The 18,142-nt window shown below is 37.9% G+C and overlaps 1 protein-coding gene across 3 annotated transcripts in view; it reads right to left on the reverse strand.

Annotated features, from left to right (window-relative positions):
• Positions 1-18,142, reverse strand: part of DAB2IP (DAB2 interacting protein) — a 267,258-nt gene that overhangs the window by 201,209 nt on the left and 47,907 nt on the right. Inside the window, exon 1 of one of the 3 annotated variants that reach the window (XM_068915271.1) lies at positions 14,100-14,509. The exons of the other annotated variants lie outside the window; for them this stretch is intronic. The gene's annotated coding sequence lies outside the window, so the exon portion shown is untranslated. Of the gene's footprint in view, positions 1-14,099; positions 14,510-18,142 lie in introns of those variants that run through there. 3 annotated transcript variants of the gene reach the window in all.

The raw sequence follows: 18,142 nt of genomic DNA on the forward strand, positions 1-18,142 counted from the left end.
TGTAATAAAGTGACAGGAGCTCTCTTCTGTCCCTAGCAGTGGTCTGCTACACAATGTTGAACAAGTCATTTTGCACCTCTCCAAAGACAGGTAAAGTGACACTTCATAAGCACCTTGAGATTATAACTATTATACAAGATCTATTTATTATCAACATTCTTTTTTAAGTCTGCCAGTTAAATAACTTCAAGTCTAGTTTCAGATAAAAAACACCAAAGTGGCATTTCTACCTGCTGCAATAGGAAAACTCCACAAACTGAAAGCGATGGAGGTGACAGTGAGAACTCCTGGAAAGTAGAGCTGTCAAGCTCTGCATAGCTCTCAGATTGTCTCTACCAGGAATTTAGTGTTACTGAGATTTCCAGATGGAAAAATATAAAAATGCAGTGAGTGCTAGAAAACGTTTCTGTTTGGGCAATGGGTCAGCAGTGTCTTTTGCAGATTGTATGTAATATCTGGAATGCAACTTCAGGAAGATACCTGAAGGAGTATGGAGCTTACACAGCTTTGATTTCTACCATATTGTTACCATTTTTAAATCTGTACATTGATATCATCTAGTATCTTAAGCTTCCTTAACCAAAGGGAAAACAGACCAGATTTTTCATACATGGAATCAAGAAAGGCAACAGCTGAAATAATTACAAATTTACAAGCATTTGGATACATGACCCTCAAGCCATAATGCATACATTTACTCAATAAAATCACTTTTATTTAAAACAGACCTCCAAAAAGGGGCTTATATTTACACCGCATCAAAAAAGAGATGTCACACCAGAGATTTCCAGTGACTTATAAAATGATTGATTTTTTGAAGTTACTTGTCTTTGAGAGGTAATTATTATGTAACTTTAGAATACAATTCTTCTGAACACCAAAAAACTTGTTTTATATAGTGAAGAAACACGACAGGCAGGTGATAAACTGCAAACATAATATTACATCAGGATTTAACTGTCTGCTGAGTCACACTTTACTGCTCCAGCATTGTACAAAATAGCCCTTGCTTTCATTACTAATAAAACACAGTACTAATTACTCGAAATAAAAGAGGCCTTGAAAAGGCGCCCAACCAATGCACCATGCTGGCTTTGAAGCTATTTTTTTCCCTATAAGGACACCTCAAACCCATTGGTGCATATTTCTTTAAGGTCAGCTGTACCACCTTTAGGTTTCTTCTAGGTCTCTTCTATTCCAATGTGGTTGTTCATGACTTGCTGATTACAGCAAAAACTATAGTCAAAATATCCCTATCAAAGTAACTAAACTGATTGCCAATAACTGTAGATTTTATCTCCCTGACTGGATTTGTGATAGCAGAATAGTTCAGTTTTGGAGATTCAGTCAAGCAAGCCAAATATTCCAGATTAGGATCCAAATCTTTCCAATGTGTAGTGCTGGACTGGAATTCTCCAGGTATTTCTAGGCATTTCTGCTCCTGTTCAAACAAGAAAAATCCTAGGCTTCTATCACTAACAGCTGGAAAAGAAATCCGTTTTCCCTTATCCCTCAGTAAGGAGGATTCAAGCTTCCTCCTAACTCTCATCTTCATAAAACATGCACATTTTTGTATAGAGGACAGGTATAAATGTTTTCACCTTGGCAGTTCCACCAATTCATGACCAGAGCATTTAAAACTCGCTGGGCAATAGTCCAGCCCTTTTGCCTGCACTGCATCCATGTAGGAAGAAAACATGGGAGAAAGAGGCAAATCCAACAAGCACAAGAACCATTCAGCAGCCACAGCAACTGCACGCTGAAAACAGAAATTTCTTAGCAGAGTTCATTTTCTAGCCTGGTCACTGGCAGCACCAGCACAGGGCAGGCATGGACTTCATGACAGGCCCCAGCATGAGACTGGGAGCCTTGAGACCTTGCCTGTATCTTTGACAAATAAGCTGTATGGCCATGGGCAACTCCATTAATCTTGCTGACCTTTAGCTATTGCTTTGTATGCTAAGAGAATAACTTTTGTTCCATTTCTAGAGTGCCTTGCCAGCTGTGGACAAAAATAACTTTGCAAAGGGGGAGGATCTGGATGGTTTTTTTAATTGTCAGAGACAGTCTCAAATATCTTTACCTACTAGCATTTTCCTGCAGTACCTCACTATCTAAGAACATACTTGGTCCATTGAGCTACCGTTAAGTTAGTTTTTCAGTTCTGTGAGGCAAATTGTGATAGATAACGAGGGCAGGATTTAGGGCGTGGGTTTGACTGTCTTGTGTGAGAAGATTCCAATTGTGGAGATAAAGCATTAGCTAAGTTTTATAACCATGGAGTTAAATTTTTTGCTAAGAAAAGCAAAGCCAAGATGAGACTTGGCTCCAAAGATTCTGCAGCGTGCGGTCTTTGCATTTGAAGAACTCTGCAAGGCACTCACTCATGTTACACAAATTACTTTCACAAAGTTAGACTCAGAGTAATATTTATAAAACTAAGATCAGCAGACCTTTTTGTAATCACCTGGGTACAACCACCATCTTTCACAAGAACTATCTATAAATTATGCTAATCAGAGAGATATTCAGAAGATGAAGAAGGATGTACTGTGAAATTTTAAATGGATTCTCTATGAAGAAAAAAATTAGGGAGATACCGAAGTACAGTGTTTCAGTGAACATTTATTAAAAAATCTGACTTGCCTGTTGTGTGTCTATAATATAAAAGTTAAAGCAGTATGATCAAGAAATAAATAAAATACAACATTTTAATTCTGGAAACCCTTTCAGCTCTCTTCAGTGATTAAATAATACAATGAAAGGCGTTGCTATACACAGATGTCATCTTAGGCACCAAACCTGACCGCTCAGGTGAAGCCTAGAGGAAGTGGCCATAATTTTGCTTTCAAGATTATGGCTTTATCCCTGAATCAGTGCCTTTGTCTATTACATTTTTACCACTATTCTACCTTAAAAATAATAAAAAAAGATTTTCTAAAATAAAAAGTTAAGTAATAGAGAGAGATACAGGTTTCACTCTAGGTTATTGAGGGGGAATTTTCAAAAATACTTAGCTTTAGCCTAACTGTAACTTATACTTAAATCAGTGGCAAATTCTTCTGCACTATTCAAATAAGACGGTACCTGCTGAGCACTTGAAGCACTCCTAAGAAGCAACAGGTAGTTTAAAATATCACTGTATGTGAAGTTTTGTGGGCTTTCTCTAATGCCTGGTATCTAAAGGCAGAACACTTGACAACTCTCACGAACACAGACCTTGCACATCAGGCATATTATCCCTGTCTTAGAGAAAGAGTTGAAAGATGTTTACTTTCGGAGGCTGTATTTGCACCTGTCCCACAACACTGGACCTTCTTTGACCATTGCCTGTACTACCCGCAGGGCACTCCTGAACAGCCGAGGGAAGCTAGGGAAACACAGCAGGGGAGGTAGCTAGCTGGCTGTGAGGTGATCCCATATTTCAACCCAGGTACGCAGGTTCTGTATTAAAGTACAACAGAAGCACAGCAAAAGTAATATTCCATATGCTTTTAAACAAATCACAGGATTTGAAGGTGAAGTATAGGAAATCCTGTATTAGGTAGGATATCTGGCAACTCTATTTATGGGTGGATAAAGAGAAGAAAGGAAGAGTGAATGACTCGCCTAAAGCCACAGAACAAAATAACATACAGACAGGATTAGGATACAGGACATAGACTACCCTGTTATCTATATAACTGCTTTTCTCCATCTGTCTTTGCTCAGTCTTGCCTTTTCTAGAACCAGAAGCAAAAATACCACAGGCTTATATAAATGCTGACCCAATATTTTACAGAGTAGCATTTCTCCATTATTTTTGCTCAGGTTTTTCTTTTACCAGTTAAGAATTTTTCATACTTCACTATAGTACCGAGGGTGCTATGCACTTTCTTTGCTGTTCATGGCACTTCACAAGGTGTATACAGGTGGTGCTTGTGGCTGTGTATAACCAGGAACCACTTATAGACCCTTCACCTGACTTCTGTGTTCAGTTGATGTTAAATTCAGATCCCATGAAATGAAAATCTTCTGGTTGGAGGTTGTAACAGTGAGTGGCCAGACTTCCATATGATATTGTCAAAAGCAAAGATTCATGCATTTTGCAGTCTGGCCAGTAATACCTGCTATGCAGCCCTAAGTGCTTTAAACCATCATGAAAATTACTTATGTCTCAATTCTTTATGGCTTACAAAAGATTCTTTGCATGGGCATCACACAGTGAAAATACTTATCATACAAAACTCCGTTAACAGGAGTGATGTGCTATCTAAAATTAACTATGTACTTGTCTTCTCTCAGTTTCTATAGAACATGAGGAGTGATGCAGATGGTTGACAGCAGTGAACAGATTATAGCGATGGCTGTAAAACTTGATGACTGTTACCAAAGGCATCATATGGCTTATGATACAAAGTAGCAACCGAAAAAAAACCCCAAAACCTAGAAAAGATTTCCAAGTTATCCTGGTCAAGACAGTTTTGCAAAACAGTTTTGTCATCACACCACATGGATCACCATTAGCAAAAGTAAGTCTCTAGCTAATATTGATTTTAATACTGAAGCCCACTTACTACCATAAAAATAACAATCTTAAAGGAACAAATTTGCTGTGCATTAGGTAGTAGTGATAGCAGGGATGTTTAAAGCTAGTTTTCTGCTAAATAATTCAATAAAATAAGATTACTATCTCAAACCTTAACGGACACTGGTTATCTGAAACCATTATAGGAATAATGCCATGAATGAAATAGATGTACTGTGTACTAGTCTGAATCAATGCCAAAAAGATATTTAAATTGAGGGCGTGATATTTACTGCTCAAGAAAGCAAGGCAGTGGTTAACTGCAGTTGTGAGAGACAGATGCTAATCAACTTGCTCCAGCATCGCTGGGCTAACTTACTCTAGCTAGATCTCCGTTTGTCCACTGCTAGAAAAATGGTTTTGTTCTGTGTATTGTTACACTGAGGGAGAAGCTTGTCAAAGGAAGAATTCACTAAAATTCCATCACTTTCAACCGTAAGTAAACATTGCTCCACCTCTACAGATGAAATATTAATCTCACATACAAGAGAATGATATCCAAAATACGCTCCTACTACACACCTCCCTATTCAAACTTCTCCTGGCTGTTTTCTTTGCTACTTACCAAGCTGGCAAAGCTCTCATATTCCTATTTCCCCCTCCCTCTTTTGAACTGCTACGACTGGGACTCCAGACTTTACAAAGCCACAGTGCTTTATTGAGACCAGTTCTACTTAGTAAGAACTCCGGTTAAAAAAAAAAAAAAAAAGACTAACTGCACTAAGCAATTCACAGAATTAGATAAAACTCCCCAGGAAAGTTTTCAAGAAGAAGAAACAGACAGTGAAGGGTTGACAGTTTTCAGTGCTCCCTGAAATAGACAGCAGAAGTAGAAAATGTAGTAACTTTTATGTTAAGGTGCACATCTACCCATTTACTAGCTGAAAATTAGGGCTTAATTAATTACAGATCAGGATATAGAGAAGTACTGTTCCTTGGCAAGGCCTCTAGAGAACAGAACATATCCACAGCATCTGTAAGAGATGGACATTTAACCCTTAAACATTATAGTTTTCAAAATATCCCTACGCTACTTCTGCTTGGAAGTAAATCTTTTACAGTAGGAGGAAGTTCATTATAATCCAATTGGGAGTATGTTTCTGTGTGTTGGTTTTTGATTTACATTTCATCTCTACCCTACACCAAAATATGTACATACATAATTAGCTTTAAATATTTAAGAACATCTCTTGATATGGGATTCATTTGTAAGGAACATGATACTGAAATGCAAAGACTCAACTGAAATGATTTACTGACAAAGTATCAACATTTTCAAAAAGGTATACACCTTAGCCAGTAAGGAATCTGCATAATTTATAAATTGCCATAACATTCGTAAGTTTACAACACAGAAGGTCTTCCGCTTGAATTATATCAAATAAAATCATACGCTGCACTTCCTGAAACACAACTAGATTTTGTGCATAAACCCTTTCCATATGAAGAAATTAGAGCATATTATTAGCTGAGATAACTTGAAAAATACTGAAATGCGAAAGACACTAGATAAAATGCAAACATTATAAATTGTTGGCTCACTGAGGAACTTAAATTTCTACAAACGTTTACTTCATAGAAGACAGAAGAAACTGTAACTTTGCTGTTCTGTTTCCCCATGTTAACGACCCCCTTCCGCCCATCTTGGGGAAGGATATTGAAGAAGAGAGATTTTTATTTGAAATTCTACATGAAATTGTAACACCATTCCAGAGAGCTAACGGGAGAGTGGTTCCCTTCACCAGAGAAAGAATGTTCCAGTGCTTCAAGAAAATATAGATTAGAACTGCACATAACTCAGACTAACAATGGACTTCGCAGAAGTTTGCAGGTGCTTGACCAGTTTTGTTTTTGTAGATAGCATTCTTGTGTTTGGCAATGCAATCAATATCAAGAGTCAGTCAACACAGTAATTACTTCCCCTCAAGATCATGATTCCTCTTATCAAAGAGGAGGTAAATGAAATGCACGCAAACCAAGGATTTCAGAACGTCTTATTACAAATGACTGAGCATGTAAAATGTGCCCACACAAGAAGAGGGAAGGGCTCAGGTGAGACAGCTAAAATTAAAAAGTCATGTGTAAAATAAAAAAAAAAAATCACTAAACTTAGCTGGCTAATTTTGCAAATATAAAGTATATATATATTAGAATCTAATCACTTACACACAGCAATTCCATGACTACTTCTAATTCTAATCAGTTTATAGTGCTCCTTTTCCTGAACAACTTACACAGAGTACCTTTTTTAAGGCTCCAGGCAGATGGTCTGTAGGACAGTTATGCTCAAGACTGACTACTGAATAAAGCTGAACACCCATTTAATCCTCCTCCACTCTTTGGCGTTTGGATTTCAAACACGAGGAGAGGGAAGAACAACAACAAAAAATCTTTCCCCAGTCATCTAACGCAAGTCCTAATGCAAATCAGCTGCACAGTAACTCTTTACAGAGGTGTAACTGTTGAGACATTTATACATGTGCGTGAGAAATGTTCGCGTTTGGACTGTTCTTCAGCGGCAGTAAACCTAGCAGTAACAGAGAAAGGAGTTGGAATAGCACACCTTTCCTAGAGAGCTTTGGGTGGTCTGGATGTCCATGCCGCACTGAGGAGTGGTATTCAGAAAGACAGCTTTGATCATTAGTGTCCTATGATTTTATTTCTTCTTTTTGTTATATTCATGGTTAATGCCTTAAAGTAGTTACTGAAAAGACAGGACTGCACTGAAATAATCAAGAGGCCTTGATTCTTCTCTCATTGGCACTAGCATAAAATCAGTAGTACTCCACTGCACACAAAAAGCAGGGTGTGAATGACAGGAACTGCAATGAGAGCTGGACAGGAATGTCATCAACTGTCTACAAAGTGTTGCAGAGAGGGGTTAAAAAATTGCCTGGTTCTCTTTTGGATGCACCAAATGCCTGAGGTCAAAAAGTCAGAGAGCAAATCAAAAGGCCTGTAAGAAACCAAGGTGAGCTTATCCAAAACCTTACGATATATCTATATATGGAAAATTCTGAGGCGCTACCAGAGAAATTACTGTCGTCTTTATCCATCCCAATTTTCCCATAGCTTTAGAAAACAAAGCAAAAAGACATCTTTTCACATGGAGTTGCCTTGTATTCATAGTCTGTGTCTATACTTCTGCAGGTATGTCTTGGCTTCTTGCTATCATGCCTGTTTAGGAGGCAAAGTAGTTAAGATTCCTGTTCAGAATTATTTTGCAGCCACAGATGTTTACCTGTGGAAGTCCCAAATATAAACAAAAAATCTGAGACAAATGCAACCTTAACATAATTGAATCACATTTGATTTTAATCAATAGCTATCTCTGGAAGCCAGAAGAAGAGTGACTAGAATAGTGGGATCAAGACATGTCTACAGACAGGCCTAAATGTAAAAAAAAAAAAAAAAAACTCAATACCCTTTGTGGGACTGCAATCATTTGTGCTACTGCTGCCAAAGGAGGGACAAGGGCTAATGATGACAAAGCAGACCACGAGGAGGTACCAGAAAAGTTTGGAAAGAGCTCGAAGACAGGCAAAAGAAAAGTGGCAGGCACCTAGATATCAAAACACCTAGGTCTTGGTGCCTGACAAAAGTCTTTTTGACCTTCTTGACTAAAGATACTAAAATATAGTACTGAAGAAGAGAACTTCCTCTGGTGTCTGTTCTCTTCCTATCCCTAACATACATAAATGCAAAACACACAATGAGACAATCTGGAGATTCTTTGTTGGACTGTTATGGTATCGACAGAACGATGGAGGAAGCTCAACAGAAGTTTATTTTTCCTACCCTAAGTTTACTTTAGGCTTAAAATATGAGGGAAAAAGTCTTTCCTTGTTAATTTGTAAGTGCCTTCAAAAACCTGAACGGCCCACTTGGACTGGTGACTCTTTACAAAGGAAGGAAAAGCCTGTTGTCACAAAGCTCAAGACTAACAAATTTGTGCTGGATATTCCCTTAAGGAAACTGCTTCTTCCTATCTATGGAGCAGTCCTAAACACTGATAGCTTTTTCAAAACCAGGGAGTTTTTATAAGCTCTATGGCTTGAAAACTTGACTCTTTTCTTTCCATCCATAAAAAGTTATTTTTCACTGCCCTGAAAATCTTGCTGTTGGACATCCTCTTATTCCATAATTTTCACAGCTACAATATTATTCAGCACTCTCAGGAGGAAGCTTCCTATCATCTTCTGATACCTGACAGTTACTCTTCTCTTTTGAAGGGTAGGGATTTAGGCATTCCTTTCTTTGCTTTTAGAGACAAAACCATGTAGATAAAATTATAAGAAAGCTGAAGAAACCATACATACTAAGATATGAATCTTTCTGCAAGGAATTCTTTTTTAAGAACAGATTTCTTTCCTCTTACTTTTCTTCCTGAATCCACCCACACAAACTCTATGAAAAGCACTGGTCTTGTATATGTTATCAGTATTCTCCATTTCTTTTTAATCCTATTAATAATTATCATCATTTCTCCAATTAATCCTATCATGAAATTCTTCTGTGAAAACACATAAATTACAGACCTAGCCAGCAGCCATTTCATATGCTGCAGTTTGAAAAACATACTGCCCTAATCTAAACCACATCCTCCTTTTTCAGTGAAAGGTACTATGGACTTTTACAATACTACTCTCTTCAAACACTTCTTTGTCTAAAGACACCAATCTTCAGGCCTTGATTTAATTTCAGGGGTTCAGTTCTGCACTGTCCACAAACCATCCAATCTTAGTTCCATTAGACATGTGATTGAAGCACAAAGTATGAGACTCATTTCCAGTGAGAATATTTTTTGTCTTCAATTCTGTTGTACGTTAAGTAAAAATTGTAATGCGAAAACAAGGAAGCTTCTTGTCCTGCTTTGAAGCTGCTGAGATCAGGATCAGAAGCTAAAGAGATTGTACAGGAACTTCAGGAAGAAAACCTGGAAATATATGATTTGTACTATTACCACATGCACCTGGGTTATGCTGCCCCTTATTCTAGATTTCCTTATTGTTTGATATATACACACACATATATATATGATATATGTGTATGCTATGTAAATAATATCCACAGAGATTTATTATTTGAAATATTACAGAAGCTTGTCCTTCAACAAAATCTTTAAAATTTAATAGCTTTACATCTTGCAGTGCACTTCAGGTTTAACTCGTGGCTTTTATCAAATTACTCTTGTCTGTTTCTGCTTTATCCTTGGCCTGCAGAGGGCCCATACAACAAAGTCACCACAGCAGTTTGCCAACTGACAGTCTCCAGTAATGATAGCCCCAGAAAAAAGTGCCCTGAAGCCTAAATTAATTCTAGCCTATAAAGGAGGTGTAAATCTTCAGTTCATGGTTAAGAGCATCACTAATGTGGTGCTGTGGTTATTCTTCTATAGTAACTCTTGGCACAACACCCAGACAGCACTTAGAGTTCAGTTAGCAGCCTTCCACTTCTAACAATGCCAACCCTATAAAGGGCAGCCAGGCAAGAGCAGAAGGCCAACAGTAAGCACAGTATAGGTTTTGGAATTAATTTTCAGCCCACAGTACAATGCACTGTATCTTTTTGCAAATTACCAAAAATAACAAGCAGAAACACTACAGTTTTGACCAATTTTGATTTAAATGTAGTAGCTAACTACTTTAAAGCATTAACTCTAAGGACTTGAATCCTGAACTAATAAAAATCAAAGAAATGCCACTATTGTTTGAGATCCTTCTAGCAGTTCAAAAGTTGCTATTATTTTCATGTCTCACAGTAATAGCATTGCTTTAGACATTATAGAAGTCAAAGAGTAAAGAATTGTAACTTTGTAAAGAATTGCTATTTATAAAGACTAGTTTGGAAGAAAAAGACGTAGAAGAAATTAGCTGAATATTTTCTGGCAGTAATTAATTCAGTAAAAAATCTGATTACAGTAATTCACAAGCCATTCACATACCTGCCGTATAGCTCTAGCTAAATTTTTTCAGGACTAAATTCACAAGACTGAAGGAAGGTGAAGCCACTCATTTTCAGTTCCTGTTTCAGTTACTGCATATGGTTGAAAGGAGAAGAGTTTAGGGAGCTGGAGTCAGGGGAGCTAAGGGTAATCCACCACAGATCATGGTAGTTAGCATAGTCTCCCGGGAGAGAGGAGCTGATGCGGGTTTAAATACCTTGAGAGAAGGAAGGACTTTCAAAATTTCCACGAGGAAATTCCAGCTCAATATCTGCTTTTGCTGATTTTCAGTCCTACGGCTGTTCTCCAAAACAGTGTTTCACATAATCTGAAACAGAAACCAGGGATTTTCTAGCCTACTGTGCTTGCCATTAGACTATCCCAATCTCTCTAAAGTCCTTCTCTCTTGATTTGTGTTCCTTTTCTGTGTAAAACACTGGCTTCTATGCTTCTATCTATCTGACCTAAAAGGAGGCAAGATAATCTTCTTTTTTTTTATCTTAATTATCTTGATTTTATCTTGTTTGTTGATTTTTATAGTCTAGTGGCAAGCACTAGTGATGACATCATAGAAGGAGGCAGCATCTATTCAGAGGAGCTCAGAGCCAGCAAAAATACTTCCCAGGACACAAAAATAGTTCCTATTACATTCACTTCTTGGCAAGGGAACACTGGCTTACATAAAAAGGTAATAGAAATAGTTATCACAGATACACGCAGAGTACTTTAATGTTAATGGAAGTATCTCAACACTCTGGTTCATGTCTGCAAATGGGAAGCCTATCTTCTAGGCAGGTCAGATCTATCTTAAGCTGCAGCTCACTGATAATTCTACTGATCTAGACTCCAGGCCCTAAGGATGACAGAGGAAGCCACATTCTTTGTGAATTAAATGACAGTGAACTCTCCAGGAAAGTCTGGCAACAGAGTCAGGCAAGAAGAGTTGCACTGGAAGAAAAGAGGAAAGAAATGTGTATGGGATTCCTGGAAATTAAGGTGCAAAAGCACAACAATGTTGTTGCATTTTCAGAGTTGCCACTTTAGCAAGAAGGCACTCTTTCCTATACTGAAAATGAGAATTCATCATCTTTAAGGAAGCAAACACTCTGGTCCGATATTTTCCAAATTCATACGGACATCTCAGACAGATCATGTTCTCCACAGCGAACTGACAAATGCCCTTCAGAATTTAACTTCTGTGGGCGAAGAGAGGGAAGAGAAGAGGGAAAAATAGGAAATGGGCAAGAAGAATGGCTAAGGAGCTAATTAGCAACACAGAAGATCCAATACAATTTCTTGATTTGATAAAAGCTTCCCGTGTGACCCTGGACAAGTCACTTTTAATTCAGCTCCCTTTTATGAGAAGGGGATAATAGCAACACATTAGAACTGGCATGAGGATAGCTAGATGAGAAACTGAAATTTAAATACTGCACACTAGCACATTAGCAACAGGAAGGCAACAAAGTGTTTTGCAGCTGCATAGACTCACGTAAAAGGGAAACATTAATCAGTATTAAGTTGTGGAGAATTTTGTTGAGGGAACCAGTAGCAACCCTCTACAGATGGTTTGTACGTCAAGCTCCTGAATGATAAACTCTGCCCCATGCAATAACATGTATCAGAGTTAGACCACTACAAGTGATGTGCACGCAGGACCAGGTAACTACTGTGTTTGATCAGGAGGAAATATAAGAAGCCAGTAGACTCTTAGCAAAATTAAACACACTGGTATAATCAGCTGGTGTTTCACTGAGAGTGTATACGTACATACTGCTGGATTAAACAGCTCTGATTCCGCTGTCTCATATGCTATCAGCTCTTGCTGGTACTGAGTCACTATTGCCAACAGCTAAAAAACCTTCCACTATGTCTGGAACAGAACTGATCGTCACTTCAAAGTGTGGTGTTCAAAGATTTGACTCCTCATGCCTCTTTACTATCATCATGATGTCTGGCACAATGACAGATTCAGAAAAGGACCCCTGAGAAATCTAACATTGCCAATATAATTCCACCAAAAAAAACCCAGATGAGCATATATTATTATTAGCAACAATGAGTGAGAAATAATTTCTGTTCCCAGAAACGTGATGATTACTGTATTCCCTCAACTGAACTGGGACATGCCAGACCTTTCACAGTTTTTTAATGTCCACGAAGTGCGAGAGACAAACCTGGCTTCCACCAGGCATAGGAGGGACCATAATCTGTATCTCCTATATCCTAGGCAAGTACAGTGACCACCAGGCAACGGACTGTATTGGTGTAGCACCTCTGTGTGGTTCGCACATTCTTGCAGCAACTTTCATGATTAGGGCTTCACCAAAGTAGGTCTTTTTGTCATTAGAAGTGTTATTTTGGATGATCAGACATTTTCCCACAAAAATGACTAAGTGAGAAGCTATCTCATTATCAATCCTTTTTTGTGAAACTGCATATAGCTACAGCTCTTTTCTCTGTTACAAGGATATGAGTTCAAGAGGCTTGAGCGTAAGCAAGCTAGCTAGATGTAAGACCTCTTGCGTATTTAAAATTGATTCAATATGCAAAGTTTAGGGTAGCTCAAGTATCAGTTACATAAATCCCTTGTTCTTCTATTTACAGATATTAAATATTTCTCTTAAAATACACAGAGGTATGTGAAACTGACACAGTTTAAACAGAGTTAAAATTAAAATATCAACACTGAAGAGAAAGCTAAAAAACAGACATTTGTCAAAAATAAATTACAGTGAAGCCTTCAGCATACACAAAGTCTTGGAAATATGCACCATCAACGCTTTGCAGACTTCCACTCCTTGGGATAGATGATAGTAACATTGAATAATTTGACTCCCTGGAACGAAGGCTAGGATTTTGTAAAACATCAATATTTCATATGCTCCTTTAGCATAGCTCCACAGTCCTTTCAGTGACTGGTTGAAGTGTAACCTCCACAAAACCTCCACATTTTAAAGCAATAACATCAAAAAGGTAACTATTTGGTAACAGTAATGGTAGAGAGTTGTGCCTACCAGTTGTGTTAGTGTCAGATCTGTTGTTTTAAGGTGAAAGGGATGGCTACTGTTTTCTCTCTAGTAACTGAGTCTATACCAGCAGGTCATTGGTGAGCAGGATTTAATGGGCTCACACACTACAGCTTGCTGCCTTAACGTGGAATGCATCATTTGACTGCAAATCCAGATTGCTGAAAAATAGCTATGGTTAATCTGAGATTACAGTCTAAAAAAGTGATTCTATAATCAAGAAAACAAGAGTTGAAACATTTCTACTCATAAAGATTCAAAATCAAAAATATATGTTGTCTTAAATCATAATTCCACTTATATTGCATAAAGTTTGTCTTTTATTCCTATTCTAAAACAATTTCTATGCAAAAGAGCAGAAGACAATCACCATTCCAATTCTGCTCATTTCTTGGGGGTCATTAAGGAAATTCTGAGACATAGCACAGTCTTTGATCCTTTCAGGCACTGTCACACAGCAATTGTGCATTTACAACGAGAGGTATTTACCCTAACCAAACAAAACCTCTATGCAAGTGAAGAGTCGGTCCCTGAAATTCAGAAGTCCTTAATTGCTTACCTTTTTATGAGCAGGTCAAATTCTTGGAAGCAGTTTCTCAAACCAAATCAGACATTCCATGTTGGCTGTTGTGCCACAATAAACAGCTGCAAAACTCATTGATTTACTTTCCCATTTTGTGTGCATGCTGAAATCCCAAAAGAAATCCCATGCAGGGAAAAAAAACAACCCCAAAACCTGCAACAGAAGCACCTGAGTTCTTGAACAAAGCACAGAAAAAGTTTAACAGGGAAACAGAAAGGAAATCCAGTCACAACTAAAAGTTTAGGTAAGAAACTGGAAAGGAAAGCTTGTTCCCCTTGCCCGTAATTCCTGGCTAAAGGTGCCTCTACAAGCAAAATTCACTGAGACTCCCAACTCCTCAGAGCAGATGGTATTCACACATTATTCCCCAACAGCAGCATTCCCATGTCCAATCAGGAGGCAGCACTCAAAAGCTAAGCATTTCCCAGACTCTGTTACAGTTTTCAATAGCTACAGCACAAGATGAATGACTCAGAAAATGAATAAGCAGGGAAAATAAAACACGCCTCTCTCCCAGTCAGAGACATACATAGGCAGTCAGTTCAACAACCCGAAGTGTACCAGACATTGATTTCTAGTTGAATGCACCTGATTTTTCCTTAATTCCAAATACTGATTACATTTTCCAAATCTTTGGATTTGTGTTATCAACTTAAGATTAAATTTGAAGTCACAATAAGAATTAGATCTTTGCATTTTTTTCCTAGCAGATAAGACAACCTGTTCTTAAGTCTTAAAAACTATAAACGTTGAAAGGGTCAAAAAAAGCTGCCCTGCCTGTACTTGTGCTCTTCCAGACAAATGATTTCCAGTTAATTCAATGAAACTGCTCATGCATCTAGTGCTAACTATACACACAAATATGTTTAAGATTGAGGCCTAAATTTAAATATCCTGTTGCAAATGGTATAAAAAGAAAAAAGGCTGACTTTAGAACAGTTTCTCCTAAAAAGACTGGTATTTCCTCTGCTGTTGCATAACTTTTACCAAATTACAATAAAAAAAATACATCTCAGAAGAAAATAAATTTAAAAAGACTATCATCTTCCGGGTGAGGTAGAACTGTTACCTAAAAGCTGGACAAACCGAACCAGTAAACTATTCCCAACTGCTTTGCTTAGCTTGTATACCACTGAAACTGGCTTATCTCGAGATCATTTCTACAACTGCACAACTCGATGCCTGGCTTCTTCTGACAACTGCAATTGAGTAGTAAAGGATGATCTGCTAAACAAAGCAAAGTTACTCATGGAAACAGATTTGCACAGCACCGGCAGGTTTCTCCCTTGAAGATAATAGTGCCCTCGTGAGCCTCCCAAAACATACTGAAATTCTCTTTAGTCTTACAACAGAAGAGACTGCATGGAGATAACACCGTGTGTAATGTTCCTATGCTGGCTCTCACTGCAGTCTACATATAATGCTTTTATTGCTGCCACTCAGAAATTAATTCTGGGTTAGCTGAAAACACACTCCAGTCTGATAAGTGGAAGCAGTCAAATAAGTAAAGCTATTTGGGGTGAGAAGCATTCTCCCAGGTCCCCTGGACATTTTCGGATCTCTGCCTGTGGCTGTAAATTGATCCTTTGCATTCCTATCTGACACATGAACTGTGAAAAATTCTTTAGGGATATTCTCTCTGTCATGAATAATGCTTAAATAGCATTACTGAAAAACATAAGACCAGTTGCAGGAACAATAAAATATCATGAACTCTGGTCTAACTTTTACTATTATTATTTTAGGTCACATATCTATCCTTTTCTCCTTTTGGAATAAATAAGAGAACTCTATTAGTATCCTATTTTCCTTCTTTCAAAACACTAAGCATCATGATTTCTCCAGCTTGGATTAACTACTGCAGGACCTAGACTCAGAGGTACTGATTTCCTCTTCGAGTTCTGACCACGCAAAAGAACCGACCGATGCTCTAAGCAGCACCCTTGCTCTGAAAAGCATTTGTTAACATAAGCCACGCATGCATTATGCGCATCTAATGGTTAAGAAAACAAAACCATACATACAGCTGCATGATAAAGAACAATGGTTTGTGTTATTACATCTGCCACAACTGCCTACCAAATTCCTGACTACCCCTAGAAAAACATTTAAAGGTGTAAAATACAAAAAAAGCAGCGTATCTAGATTTGGTAGGAAAACAAACATTTCTTGAAACTTCTTTTTGGCAGACATTTTTTGATAACTGGATTAAGCTCTGCAGCTGCCACAGTCATTGACTACCGACTTACTTAGCAAGGCCTCTGGTAGGCCTCAGAGTCCTTATTAGCAGTAAGGATGCTTTGCAATTAAATCTTTTACATGTGCTAGTTCCTTGGAGATGCTCAGAGGGGAAGCGCATCTATATGTAAATATTATTACCATAATGCTCCATCTGACACGATAACCATGTTGTCAATCTTTCCGGACATCAGTGGAACAGGGGGTTGCTATACAACATCTTAACTATATGTGATCATGATAACCCTTTAATAAAGGTCCCCCAAAAAACCCTTGACTGACCTTTTCTCAAAATGTAGGTCTCAGCTCTCAATAAGAACTTACACTTTCTAGTGCAGCTAGCATTTCTGTTGACTGCCACCATGACTTTAAAAGATTATGACCTATAAATACCTTGATACATTGTTACCTGTAGGCTTTTAATTCCTCATCATTTCTACTCCCATGAAATTCCTTGTCTCCTCTCTTCCAAATCGAATGCACGAACAAAACATTTGAAATCTCTTGTCTTCACTAATTCTGCAAAATCATTCTGAGGAATTTTCCTATCTAGCATCCTCTCACAGCCCACACACCTCACTAACATTAACAGTTATCAGGTCCTGACTGGATGGATTTCAGTAATCACAGAGGAAAGAAGAGATTAATGGTGTACACTCTTCCATTTCATTTTATCATACTCAATTAACTTCTCCAATAGGAGGCTGGTGCAATAGCAAGCTCTGTGAGAGAACTGCAGCAGTGCTGTATTTTAGAGATGGAACTGGAAAGCTTCGCTACAATGCCATGCTTTGGAATTGCTCTCTTTTAGAAGCAGAATAAAAAAGGCATTGAACATGCTTAACTATGAAAAATCCCTTGATTTATTACCAAAGAATGAAGCTGCTACTTTGACTAGTCTCACTAATTCCAAGTGCAGAAGATTACATTCTAACCATCTAACATTCCTTGATGTAATAGAGTTGGTTCTCCTTTACTGCATGTTCATAATCTGGTGGAGCGCTATGATTGGCTCTATCCTTTTCAACAGATTTCAGTAGTGAGATAAAGGAAGAGACTAAATGAACACGTTTTTCATAATTCAAATGAAAACTTAGAAAATGTAAAAGGCACTCTATAAAGCATTATATAGTAATCTTGTTAGTCCTTGGTCTCCTATTCCCTAGGAGCTTTCTGCTTATATGATACTGTTGGACACTTTACTAAAGCTATATTGGATCTTTCTGTTTCACCACATACAGTAAACTATACTGAAATTACCAGACAGTGCTGATATCTATCTAGAAATCTCTCTCTTGGTGGCCAACAAAGTTTTGTGGACAACAGAGAAATCCAGCTATTCTCCCATCTATTTTAAACTCTGTGGCACTTGCTCTGCTTGTCACACATTCACTGTCAGTTCAGGCAGATTATTTATGACCATTTTCCAAACAATGATCCTGACACATGCTTGCATCATTTCTTTGGAGTAAGTCCAATACTGGTCATATAACTTGTAGGCTCCTCAGCAAACAATGTGGCACAGCAATATTACTTTGGAGGTGAAGCTGTCAGTATTTTAGATAATAATAATGCTCTCAAACAGGCCACGTTATTTGAATTTGTCACTAGTATTTTTTATGTGCAGATTTGTCTTTTCTCTCTAAGATGTAGAACTTTTTTTCCAGAGAAATTTATTACCTCCTTAAGTCTTACCTTTCAGTAGAACACATCTTTCCTATGAGGTGTAGTTAGCACCTGAACACAGTGCAGGCAAAACGCAGAACACTACAGCACAGCAT

This window comes from Struthio camelus, chromosome 20 (genome assembly GCF_040807025.1).
Source record: "Struthio camelus isolate bStrCam1 chromosome 20, bStrCam1.hap1, whole genome shotgun sequence".
NCBI classification, from domain to species: domain Eukaryota; kingdom Metazoa; phylum Chordata; class Aves; order Struthioniformes; family Struthionidae; genus Struthio; species Struthio camelus.